General features: G+C 40.9%; 1 protein-coding gene across 5 annotated transcripts in view; it reads left to right on the forward strand.

Moving 5' to 3' along the window:
* Window positions 1–5,640: 5,640 nt before the first annotated feature.
* Window positions 5,641–13,071, forward strand: part of CEP70 (centrosomal protein 70) — a 58,541-nt gene continuing 51,110 nt past the window's right edge. Inside the window, exon 1 of one of the 5 annotated variants that reach the window (XM_037061196.1) lies at window positions 5,641–5,783. The gene's annotated coding sequence lies outside the window, so the exon portion shown is untranslated. Of the gene's footprint in view, window positions 5,788–5,858; window positions 5,934–12,286; window positions 12,302–13,071 lie in introns of those variants that run through there. The other 4 variants (XM_037061192.1, XM_037061193.1, XM_037061195.1 and 1 more) reach the window with 4 other exon arrangements.

Genomic DNA, 13,071 nt, shown 5'->3' on the forward strand with positions numbered 1-13,071 from the left:
TTGGATATAGTGTTTGGGATACTTGGGATTAAGGAACATATTAGTTTGGGCTTCATTTTTCACCTACTCTTTCCCTGGGCCCAGGACACTGGAGGCGGGAATAGTATGTTGTTATCAGACAGGATTGTTATGGAAAGAAAGAAAGCTGAACACAACATTGTGAAAGGTATTGAAATTGAGTACAAAACATACTCATTCATTCAGACTGATCCTGCCTTTGACTTTATTCTCACTCGCAGGTTGTTCCCCAGGAAGTACCTGGATGCTGCTCTTTCTTCTTAAATGGCCTCTCACCATTATGCCCATAGGTATCAGTGATTTATGTTAAGAGAGAAGCTAAAAATGCTTTCATTCACAATAGTCCATGTTTTAATCGAGCCTCCTTTTGCAAGGGAATTTGTTAATGGGTTGACTGATTTTCTGAACTTACTTTTTGAAGAGCATGAATAGAGATCAAAATAAAAGGAAAAGTTACATAGTCTGATACCTACATGTTTAAAATTTTAATGTGCCCTTGCAGCGTTGTTCCAGTGTGACTACCGGCTCTGCGTTAAAGGAAGAGGCCCCCGTGCTTTAGGCAAGAGCTCAGGGCCCAGGATTCTGGCCTTAGAGGATTGTGTGTCAGAACCAGTGTCAGTGATTACAGCCTCCTGCTGCTGGCCAGGCTCTCCCTCAGCTCAGGGAAGCTGTGGCACAAATGCAGAAAGTGGAGAAGAAGCAAACCAAGGTGATTTTGTAGAGCATTCCGGGCAGACCTCCTATATACGTGTCCGGGAAAAGTCCAGCCATTATAAATATAATGAGAATGGCTTGTAGGACTTCACTGTACTAATCAGTGGGGGTGGTAGATGCTATTGAGTGAGCATGTGTACTGTGTGGCTGTCATATTCAGAATGACTGAGCCAGCCCTGGTGGCTGGTGTGGCTCAGTGGATTGAGTGCTGACCTGTGAACCAAAAGGTTGCTGGTTTGATTCCCAGTCAGGGCATCTGCCTGGGTTGCTGGCCAGGTCCCTAGTTGGGGGCCTGCGAGAGGCAACTGATTGATGTATCTCTCACACATCGGATGTTTCTCTCCCTCTCTTTCTTCCTCCTTTCCCCAATCTCTAAAAATAAATAAATAAAATCTTTAAAATGACTGAGTAGAGCAAAAATCTGCATCAAATTTTGCATTAAGCTTGAACATCCCTCTGCAGAAACTATTTGGATGATTCAGAAGGCCACAGCTGTGGGCAACTGGTGATTGGCAGTTTCATCATGACAATGCTCCCACTCATGCACTATGTGGGGTCTGGAGACTTTTGGCAAAACATCAAATCACCCCGGTGACTCAGCTCCCCTACAGCCCAGATTTGGTGCCCTGTGACTTCTGGCTTTTCCCAAAACAAAAATCACCTTTGAAAGGAAAGAGATTTCAGACCATTGATGAGATTAAGGAAAATACGATAGGGTAGATGATGGCAATTGGGAGAACTGGGTGAGGTCCCAAGCTGTCTACTTTGAAGGGGACGGAGGTGTCATCATCCTATGTACAGTGTTTCTTGTTTTTTTTATCTTCTTCAATAAAGATAAAAAATCTTCTTTTTCATATTATATGGTTGGATATTTTCTGGACAGGCCTCATATATGTAAATCATCTTGGGTGTGATATAGTTCTGCTTTTAAAAATTATTTAAATTGTACCATAAATGGCAGCTGGGAATCTGAGTGTAAGACAGGATTGCAGGCGTCTCCTCCTTTGGACCTCATTTCACCATCATCACTACATTGGTTCAGTATTGACCGTTATATGACGGGCACTGTGACAGGGAATATAACAGTGAGCAGCACTGGTTTTTCCTCACTCATAAGGTTTACATTCTAGTGGAGGAGACAGTCACAAATAACAAGCACACAGATTATGGCTAGTCACCTCCAGGATGGCTCCCAGTGATCCCTGCTTCCTGGAGTTTCCACCCTGTGCAGTCCTCTCCCACATTTTCCCAGGGTTGGTCTTGTGATCAGGGGCAACAGGTTCTAAAAAAAGACTTCAGCTTCTGTAGCTGCTCACACATTCTCTTAGATCACCTTTGAAAGGAAAGAGAACATATTTCCTTCCTTTGAAAGGAAAGAGAACACTTCCCCTCTGTGGGAAGTGCCGTGTTGTGGGGACACTCAGGCAGCCTGTGAAGAGGCCCACTTGACAAGGAGTGAACTGAGGCCTCCCAACAACCACACGTATGGATTTGGAAGTTCATCCTTGTGCCCCTGCTGAGCCTTGAGGGGATTGTGGCTCTGGTCAGTAGGATGACTGCAACCTCAGGAAAGATCCCGTCAGACCATCCGGCTAAGGCACTCCTGTATTTCTGACTCAGGAACTTTGAGGTAGTAAATGTTTGTGTTAAGCTGCTGTGATTAGGGATAATTTGTTGTTATACATCAATAGATAACTAACACAGAGACAGATGAAATAATTGCAAATGAAAAGAAGTGCAGATACCAACTTACGGGAGAGCAGATGTCCATGATGAGACATGACATGGTCAAGTGGTGAATGAGATAGACTTTGGAGCCAGACTTTTAATTTCAGATCCTGACTCTGAAGTCTTTTTTTCCCTTCTATTTCCTAATCTCATAATTTGTAATATAATTTGTAAAGATAATAACAGTATGTACATTACAATGAAGAGTCAACAATTAGAAGATGAAAATGTGCTTAGCCCAGAGCCTGGCATATTTTAAGGGCTCAGTTAATATAACTTGTTATTCTGTATAGATTCTCAAGCATCTGTTATTAATATATTTGCCTGAGCCTTTTGCTTATTGTCTTTCATATCAGAAAATGGCTATTGATGGTGAATGCCACCTGTATAGATCTAATTCAGATTTAACAATGCAATTTAACACTGCACTGAGCACCTACTGTGTACTAGGGACTATTCTGGATGCTGGAAAAAGTAAGATATGACCCATTTCCCCAGGAGTTCAAATTCTCATGGGGGAAACAAACAAATGCATTAATGTAATAAAGGATTTGAAAATACTTGTGAATCAGAGAAGCTCCAAGAGTTCATCACCAAATACCATACCTATTTTATGTATTCCTAGTGGTGGGAAGAAACCTCATAGTTCAATACCCACGAGAAATTTTGAGAACCAGTTTAGCAGTTTAGAAATGAAAAGGTCTGTTTTAATTGCTAATGAAGGCTATACTTTATACTGGGAAGTCAAACCACAGACAAAAGTGGTAAGCTGAAAAGAAGGCAAGCTTTGGATTTCAGCTTAAATGTCACTTCCTCAGAGAGGCCTCCACCATGTACTCCCATTCTCTTCCTTCACAGCACTTAACATAATTATGTACTTCTTTTTATGTTTCATATTTCTCTTCCCAACTAGACTGTAAGATCCCCAAAGGCAGGAACCACATCTGGTTTACTCACAACTGTAAACCCAGCATCTAGTTCAATGCCTAATACATAACCAGTGCTTAATAAATTTTTTGTAAGTGGCTGAATGTTAAATAAGCATTTAGAACCATTAGAATCCTGATGGGTGAGTGAGGCCCATAGAAAACTCTCGAGCCCAGTGCAGCAGGATACTGAGATGAAGACTGAACTTGTGTACAGTCTTTTCGTTCTCCAGCAAAGTGAGGTGCTGGACAGGCTCTACCTTGATGGTCCATAAGAAGGGAGTTTCTTTGGAGGACAGTGCTACAGAGCTTCCTCCTCTTCACTTGCTACAAAGTCCAGGAGTGATGAGAGGGAGGCTCGCTATTGGTGTGAAATAGAGAGCCATTAGGCTTCCTGTTCTTCAAAGACTGGATGCTGGATCTATTCATCTAGCATCCATTGTCCTCTCTCACTGCACTCAGGACTCCAGTTTTACTTAGGTCATATGTCTCAACCTCCCAACCTATGTGATTCAAAGAGCACCCAACCCACTGCCAGTTCCAATTATGGTAACCCCCTTTCCCTTCTGGATGTTTGCATGGGGCCCAGACACAGCTGCCTGGAATAAAGATGAGTATGGGTCTGAAAGTATTGTACCCAAATTGCTGTGGCTCTGAGACCTTGTGAGACACCGTGGCTGTTATCTCATCTGGAGAAGCCTGTTGGCCATTGAGGGACCTGCAATGCAACAGACCTGCATCAGAAAATACAGGTTGTCAACAGCGACACTCTGTGGCTAATAAGGGTCAATGCCAGTGGTGGCAGGGGAGAGACCTGGCCTTCTCTTGAAGGATATGTGTTTCCGTTAGGAATTTTTGGATCACTTAACCCCCTACCAGTTTTTTTAAAATGGTGGGCATGGATCCTATTTGTATATCCTCAACGTATTAAACCAAGGAGTAGAGAATTGAGCTGATTTTCTTTTGTGGAAAAAAAAGTAAAGCAGCAATCATATTCATACACCGTGGAGCTAGGTTTTATTTATTTTTGTTTGTTTGCTTTACAACTTTCACCGATATATCAGGATATAAGACAATTAGGCTGGCAGACACCCAAACACCTTTCCATTTAACACCCATTTTGAAGACTTGTCTATTGTTTCCTATCACCTTCTGGATGAAGTCTCAGTTCCTTACCATACCTAAGGCTTTCCTCCTCATCGTCTATAGCGATAAAGCACATTCCTCAGCTTCCAAGGTAGCCCTCAGTAAATTCCATTATATTTGCAAAGGCTGTGGGTCTTATGTTTCAAGGGAAGGCTGATACGAGCTGCCCTGAAGGGACCCAGGTTTACCTATCCCCCCAAAAACAACTGGGTTTGTTGACCACTTGTAAAGTAGGCATTATAATAATGTGCTTTTGAATTATTACTTCATTTACACATGTAGTTTTCCTGACCTTTCTTCCCTGCATTACTGGGAAACTCTTCACCATTCAGAATCATTCTTAAGTATTCCTCCACGTTTATAGTTCTTGAGCATGGCTGCACATTAGAATCTCCAGGCCCCATCCTGGGTATTCTAAGCTCCCTGGGTAATTGTAATGTGCAACCAGGGTTGAGACCCACTGGTCTAGGAAGACTTCAGTGACTGACTTAGGTAAGCCGCCTTCTCTTTCACTTCTGTGCCCTTCACACCCTTCTCTGATGATACCACACAATCAATCTTAAATTCAGAGTGTATACCCATTCTTCCTAACTAGACTTTGAGCATCTCCTCTCAGCCACCTCTGCATTTCTGGAGCCTGATACAGGTCCTGACACTTTGTGAAAATTTGGCAAATGCTGAATAGAACGGTAAAATGTCATAAACGCTTTTGGGGTCCTCCAAATGCTAGGCGCTGCCGTCCTCAGCCAGGTCTGGAACATAGAGGTTAACAGGTTCCGCAGTTAAAAGTTCGCAGTTCAGTAGGGTGTATGTGTCTGGAGGGTAGTCTTTGGTGGCCACGTAGTCCGGGACTCACTTTCACCGACCGACTCGCTGTGTTAATCTTAAATAACCCCGGCATGTTGAGCTCCAGATGGGTGGTAAAACACCTGCGGACTAAGACCTCATTGAAAGTGCAACGGAGTGCGCAGGCGCAGATGGCCACGCACGCACAAGCACTAGCAAGTACAATAATGTAAGCCCCGCCTCCAGCAACGGACACAACTAGGAGTTGCTGGAGCGTCCCGGCTCGCCGCTGGGGTCCGAGAAAATCGCTCCGAGCATTCCCGAGGTGGAGCGGAGGGAGGCCCCTCGACGTGTTTGGGCTCGATTGGTCAGCCTCCCACGGCGCGGTAACGGTCTCAGAGGCGGGGCCTCAGGCATCTGAGCCGGCTCTTCTGGGCGAGCTGCTGGTGGCACACCTCGGAGGAGGTAGGTGAGTGCAGCGCTGAGGTTCAAAGGGTCCTGGGCTACAGCTCCCACTTGAGTTACCCCCAGAATTGGCTTCGCTTGGGCCCTGCGAGTGGTCGAGCTGACCCTTGTTGCACCCCCGCAAAGAGGAGCCGCCTTGGACTGGTTCGCGTGAGTTGAAAAAAAATCACAGTTTTAGGGTTGGGTACCTAGTACACCTGGTTTGAGTCTTGGCTGCCTGCCCTTTGTGATGTTTGGCTACTCACGTAACGTCTCAGCTCCTCGTTTTCTTTCATAGAATACAGCTGATAGTTCTTGCCTAGCATGGTGGTTGCGGAGGTTAAATGAGGCAGTAAAAGTAAATCTTAGAGCAGCGATTTCCAAACTTTTTAATTTCATGGCACGCATAAACTAATAATTAAAGTTATGTGGTACTCAAAAAGGTATAATTTTGATTTATTCACACTAATGGCTATTGTGTTGACTGTTGTCATTTTAAAATTCGACAATCTAAGAACAAAGAGGTCAGTGCCCCAGACTAAATAGTCAGGTATTGAATGTTTTAAAAATTCTCAATAACAAGGAGGGGTAGAAACATGGGCAGGTGGCGGGGAGGCCTGCGGTTGTGGGGAGGAGCGGGGGGCGGGGGAAGGCGGAAAACTGTACTTGAACAATTTTTTTTAAATGTTAAAAAACATTCTTATGGCATACCTGTTGAAAATCGCTCTTGATACCTGGGCAGATGGATTCTGTATAAATTGCAGGTAATTGGGAGTCTGGGAAGGTTACTTGGCTAGGGAAGACTGGGAGCGAAAAATGGGGCGGTATATGCGAATGGGTGGGTGAGTATCCCTTTCTCTGGTTTATTATTCTCCTTCCTGTTTCGGGGCTCCTCTGACTTTACGCGGAGTCTGATTTATTCTGCCAAGAAAAATCAATGAGGTGGAAACGTCAGAGGCTAAGAGACCAACAAGAAAGGGTTTCTACTACCAGTTTATTTTTTTTAAGTATTGCATTTTTAAACACTGTGCACGTAATGCCCATTTGTTGTTGTTGTTTTACTTTCAGTTTGCCAAATGGATGTGGACTTCCCCAGCCCCACCTTGGGGAAGAGAGGGGCCCACTAGAGTTTTGCCTCAGCTTTTGCTTCAAAGGGGGAGAGGTGTGTCCTGGCCCTTTATGTAACCTCTCCTGGGGCAGAATGATTTGGTTGAGGTGATATCCAATCCTAACTCCATTTTCTTGTTTGTGCTAGATTCCGTTCTTTTTAGGAACGTTAAACAGCATGTTGGCATATGTTTGGAATAGAGCTTTTGCCCTTAATAGACAGTAGAGACTTTGAAAACAATGCATATTCCATTTATTGCAGTAAAGTGAACTATATGCTTTTTGAGAAAGCTAATTAATGTGATTCTCTTGAGAAAGAATAGTTAACTTACCACAGTTTATTTCCAGCCCCTCTCCCCCATGGCAAAAAAATAATTACATTTAATATATGGCACACGTTACAGGGGCTTTAAACCTGTAAAGGGCAAGTTACCAAAGGGCTCTTGGGAAACCTGGACAGTGCCAGAAAATACAGCTGTGTTCTGTTTTTTTTTTTTTTTTTTGCATTTGGCTTTCTATGCCATGTACAAACCAACTCCTACCCTGCAACCCCTGTCTTACCTAGGGTGAGATACCAAAAAATAAATAAATAAACAGACTCATTAAAGCTACAGTTTATGCCTTTGATCTCTTTCTGTGATCAGAAATTCCAGCTGTGTTCTGTGAGCCTGAGCCTGGAAGGCTGCAAACGATTGACCCATTAATTTCAGAGTATGGACCTCTAAAAAAGAAAGCTTGGTTACTGTGGGAATTGAGATTGTTTCTCTTCCTGCCCTTGCCTTTGGATTACTGGTGGAATTGAGATAAAATTTTCTTCCTGCTTTTGCCTTTCGTGTTCAGTGGTATCTGTCTCTCTGAGCATGCTTCTTTTTAGTACCTGGCAAATGAGAATATTCTACCTGTGAGGCCAGAAGTCAGAACTGATAATAGATTTGGGCTCCCAGCGGGGAGAGGAAAGTTAAGAACGGGAAAGAAGAGAAGGGAGAAGGCACATGGTGTTGAGCATCAGGGTCCATTAGCAGTTACTTCAGTTGTGCAGCTTCAGTTCATTGGTTACCAGTACTGTGGATGCCTGCTCTGGCAATCAGACAAGACCATTCTTACTAGGAGGTTGGATATTTTAAGAGTTTTTGGCCTGCTTCTTTCTTTGAAACCTAGATGAAGATCCAGTTTCAGGTATAAGATTCACTGGGTGATCATTTCATTGAGATCAACTTGAATGACCAGGTTAAAAGTGCAGGAGGAATGTGCTGTGACTGAGGTATGCCTAATGTGACAGATTACTCTCTGGATGTTGGGAGACCATGGAAAGAATCTATTGTTCATTGATTACTATGCTAGGTATAGTACATATATTTCCTTTTGACTTCCTGATAATCCTATCAGGTAAGATACTTAAATTCAGTGAAGGAAATTAAAGCCCAGAGAGTTTAAGTAACCAAGATGACACAACTGATCACCAACTCTGATTGCCACCTCTGTCTTGCTGGGTGCCAGGGACTGTTCTGTTTCCTTTCTATAGACATACCTTGTTTTTTTGTGCTTAACTTCCCTGCGCAACTCACTGAAGACTCAGATAATGGTTAGTATTTGTAGCAATAAAGTATTTTAAAATTAAGGTATGTGCATTGTTCTTTTAGACATAATGCCATTGCATAGTTAATAGACTATAGTGTAAGCATCACTTTTATGTGTGCTTCATTGTGGTGGCCTGGAACTGAACCTGCAATATCTCTGAGGTATGCCTGTATATTAACTCCCTTAATCTTCACACAACCTATGAGCTAAATGTTTTTCTTATCCTTACTTCGTGATAGAGAAATGGGGGCACAGAGAGATTAGTACTTTTCTGGCTGTGTGAAAGAATCCATAATTCAAACCCAGGCAGTCTGGCTATAAAATTATACCACTGGTGTAGCTCAGTGGATCGAGTGCTGGCTGCAAACCAGAGGGTCACCAGCTCCATTCCCAGTCGGGGGCACATGCCTGGATTGCGAGCCAGGCCCCAGTATGGGGCACTCGAGAGGCAACCACACCTTGATATTTCTCTCCCTCTCTCTCTAAAAATGAATAAATAAAATCTTAAAAAAATTATACCAGCTGTCTTTTGGTTAGTATTTCCTTTACTTTTGTTTTTATTGTTATTTAACTAATTTTTAATAGTGAAATGCATTTTCACTCTGAAATCAAACAGAACGCACAGACCAGATGGATAGCATAATGAATTATTAAAAGACGGTGCACCTAGGTTCGGGTGTAGAACCCCGCCAGTCGTGCCAGAGTGCCCCATCGCCCCATCCCAGTCACAGCTACTTCTTTACTCCCCTGAATAGCCATCTTCTGACTTTCATGGTAATTGCTTCCTTGTGTTTTGAAAAGTTTTTCATGAATACATATTCCTAGACATTATAATGTAGTCTTGCCCATGATATTTTTTAATTTTTCCATTTATTTATTTTAAAGATTCTATGCTAATATTTCCATTTCATTTGACTTGATTATTTTTTATTTAATCTTTATTGTATTTTTCCCATTACCATTTAGTCCCCTTGTACCCCCTGCACCGTGCTGCCCCCCACAATTACCACACTGTTGTCCATGTTCTGAGTCCTTTTTCTTTTTGGTTGGATTCCTCTTTCTCCCCTTCCCTCCCCCACGTTAGCTGTCAGCCTGCTCTCTGTCTATGAGTCTTTTTCTGTTTTGCTTGTTAGTACAGTTTGCTCATTGGATTCCACATATAAGTGAAGTCATATGGTACTTGTCTTTCTCTGGCTTATTTCACTTACCATAATGTTCTCAAAAAAATATTTTAAAAAATTTTAATTTGTAGGGTTTTTTTCTGTTCCTTTTTCTCATAATTTCTCATAAAGAACCTTGGTCATTTGTTCTCTGTATCTTGCAGTCTGGGTTTTGCTGATTGTATAATCATGTACAGTTCACATGTTTCTCTGCCTTAGGTTCTTTAGAAACAAATTCCTACACGTTGGTAGCTGGATTCCAGACTGGATAAGGCTTAGAGTCACTCCCCTTGGCAGTTTTCTAGGTGGTGATTGGTGAGACTGTAGGAGGCACATAATGTGTATTATTTTTTCCTTACTGATCTCAGCAGCTGGTGCTACTTAATGCCTATATCTATTCACTGAAGGTTGCAAAATAGCAGTGCTGTAATTCCATAGTGTCCTGTTCAGTTACTAGTTGGAATACTGGTCCCTTGTGTAATCATACTGGTCCCTTGGATAGGCAGTAGTATATATAGCTTTTTAGGAAAGGCAGAATTTATACTTGATTCCTACCATTTATTTACCAATTTTCAAAATAATAAATTGGTTCTTTCATTTTTTTACAGTTTAAATTTTATTAAGTTTACATTATAATGTAAATATTATTGGCATATTAGACATTCATAGAGTTGAGTTTTCCTATTTGAATGCATATATATGTTGGAAATATTCACTTAAGTCACTATTTTTCTTAAAGATTTTATTTATTTATTTTTAGAGGGAGGAGAAGAGAAGGAGTAAGGAAGGGAGAGAAATATTAATGTGTGGTTGCCTCTCACGCAACCCCCAGTGGGGACCTGGCCCACAACCCAGGTGTGTGCCCTGACTGGGAATTGAACCAATGACCCTTTGGTTTGCAGCATACACTCAGTCCACTGAGCTATGCCAGCCAGGCTTAAGTCACTATTTTAATAATTCTGATCCTTCCCCAAAGTCAACAAATACTTTTGATTTATTATATTTCTGTTTAAGAAAACATTTATATATAAACAAGAAATTATATATACTTATATTTGGTTTTTAATATACACATATATCTTGGAGATAATTCATGACCAGTAGATGAAGAGCATCATCATTTCTTTTTTTTCTTTCATCATTTATTTTTACATCTACATAATATTTTCATTTGTCTATCCTGGTACATTGTATGTTGCCAGAATTTATTTACCAGCTCCCAGTTGATGAATATCTAGTTTCCTTCCCTTTCTTGTGCTCTTATAAATAATGTTGTAGTAATTAAGCTTGTATGTTGATTCCTTATATTTAGAAGACAATTTAAAACATTTAATGTCAGTATAAAGTCATGAATTTAAACATGTTTGTTGGGTTTCAGTTCGTTGTGATTATTATCACTATTGAAACTTACCGTACTCTGCCATGTACAATGTGCTCCTGTGTATAATGCACACCCATGTTTTTGGCTCAAACTTCCAGGAAAAGAATCTTTTGTTTTAATTTTTAATTCAATTATTTATTTACTTATATTTAGAAACAACATCAATTACCGTATTCCAGGTTATTACTTTGTATGCAGGTATCATGATTATTTTCTAGTTACACATTTTTAAATAGTGTTTCCAGCTTTTTAAAAGTGTTTGAAATGTTCTTTTTAAGATTTTATTTTATTTACTTTTTAGAGAGAGGGGAAGGGAGGGAGAAAGAGAGGGAGAGAAATATCAGTGCAAAATGCCTCTTGCACGCCCTCAGCTGAGAATCTGGCCCACAACCCAAGCGTGTGCCCTGAATGGGAATCAAACCAGTGACCTTTTGGTATACAGGACGACACTGCATCTAACTGAGCCACCCATCCAAGGCTATTCTTAATTATTTAAAAAATTTTTCATATGTATTTATTGATGACACAGAGAGAGAGGGGTGGGGTGGGGAGGAGAGAGAGACAGGCAGACAGACAGACAGACAGAGGCAAAGAGGCAACAATGGGAAACTTTGGTTGCCTCTTGTGTGTCCCAGCTGGGGACCAAACCTGCAACCCAGGCATGTGCCCCAACTGGGAATCGAACCCACAACCTTTCACTGCATGAGATGATGCTCCAACCAACTGAGCCACACTTGCTGGGCTATTCTTAGTTCTTTAGGTATATTTAATGCTCACCACTAGGGTTTATGTTGGTGTGTTTCTAGGCATTTTGATGTCCTGATGCTCATTTTTTTATTAGATTCCTCAAGAAGGAATATTCCTTTAGTTCCTGCATGTTGATAAAAGTTTGTGCCCTTTATACTTGAAAGTCAGCTTTTTAAAATTTTTATTTATTTATCTTTAGAGGGGAAGGGGAGGAGAGAGGGAGAGAAATATCAATGTATGGTTGCTTCTCATGCATCCCCCACTGAGAACTGGCTTGAAACCCAGACATGTGCCCCTACTGAGAATTGAACCGTGATCTTTTGGTTTGCAGGCCTGCACTCAGTCCACTGAGCTACACCAGCCAGGACCTGAAAGTCAGTTTTGATAATGTAAAATCTTTAGCTCATACTTCTGTTCCTTGAGTTTCTTAAATATATTCTGGTATAAAGCATTGGTATCAAAGTCGGATGATCGTCTGTTTTTTTTTTTTACCCTTAAAAGTTATGTTTCTTTTTTCTTTTTCTTTAGAGTCCAGTAATTTTATCAGAATGTGTTGGTTCTTCTAGGTCAGTATTGAGAAGTACTTGATAAGCTCTTTCCATATGCAGTCCCACATTTTTTTTAATTTCAGAAAATCTTTATTTTTAAAGCAGCTTTATTGAGATGTATGTGCTATGTAGTAAGTTGCACATATTTAAAGAGTATTATTTGATAAGTTTTAACATATTCACCTGCAAATCCATCACTATAATCAAAATTGTTTGGTGTTGAGTTGTGTGAGTTCTTTATATATTTTGAATATTAACTCCTTGTTGGACTTGTTTGCAAATATCTTCTCCCATTTGGTTGATTGCCTTTTTGTTTTGTTGGCGTTTCTTTCGTTAAACAGAAGCTTTTTAGTTCGATATACTCATAGTTCCAGTCATTCATTTTTACCTTTACTTCTCTTGCTTTGGGGTCAAATTCATATGTTCTCTAGGACCCAGGTCCATAAGTTCAGTACCTATATTTTCTTCTATGTGCTTTTATTGTTTCAGATCTTACATTTAGGTTTTTGATGCAGTTTGAATTAATTTTTGTCCAAGGGAACAAACTATAATCTAGTTCCATTTGTTTACATGTGGGTTTCTAATTCTCCCAGCGCCATTTATTAAAGAGGCTTTTTTTCCTCCATTGTGTGTTCTTGGCTCCTTTGAAAAAAATTATTTGCCCATATACATGTGGTTTTATTTCTGGGCTCTCAGTTCTGTTCCATTGGTCTGTGTGTCTGTTCTGCCAATACCATGCCGTGTTGATTATTGTAGCTCTGTAGTATAATTTGAAATCAGGTAGTGGG

This window comes from Sturnira hondurensis, unplaced genomic scaffold (assembly GCF_014824575.4).
Source record: "Sturnira hondurensis isolate 20B ecotype Veracruz unplaced genomic scaffold, ASM1482457v3 Scaffold0013299, whole genome shotgun sequence".
In the NCBI taxonomy this organism is placed as follows: domain Eukaryota; kingdom Metazoa; phylum Chordata; class Mammalia; order Chiroptera; family Phyllostomidae; genus Sturnira; species Sturnira hondurensis.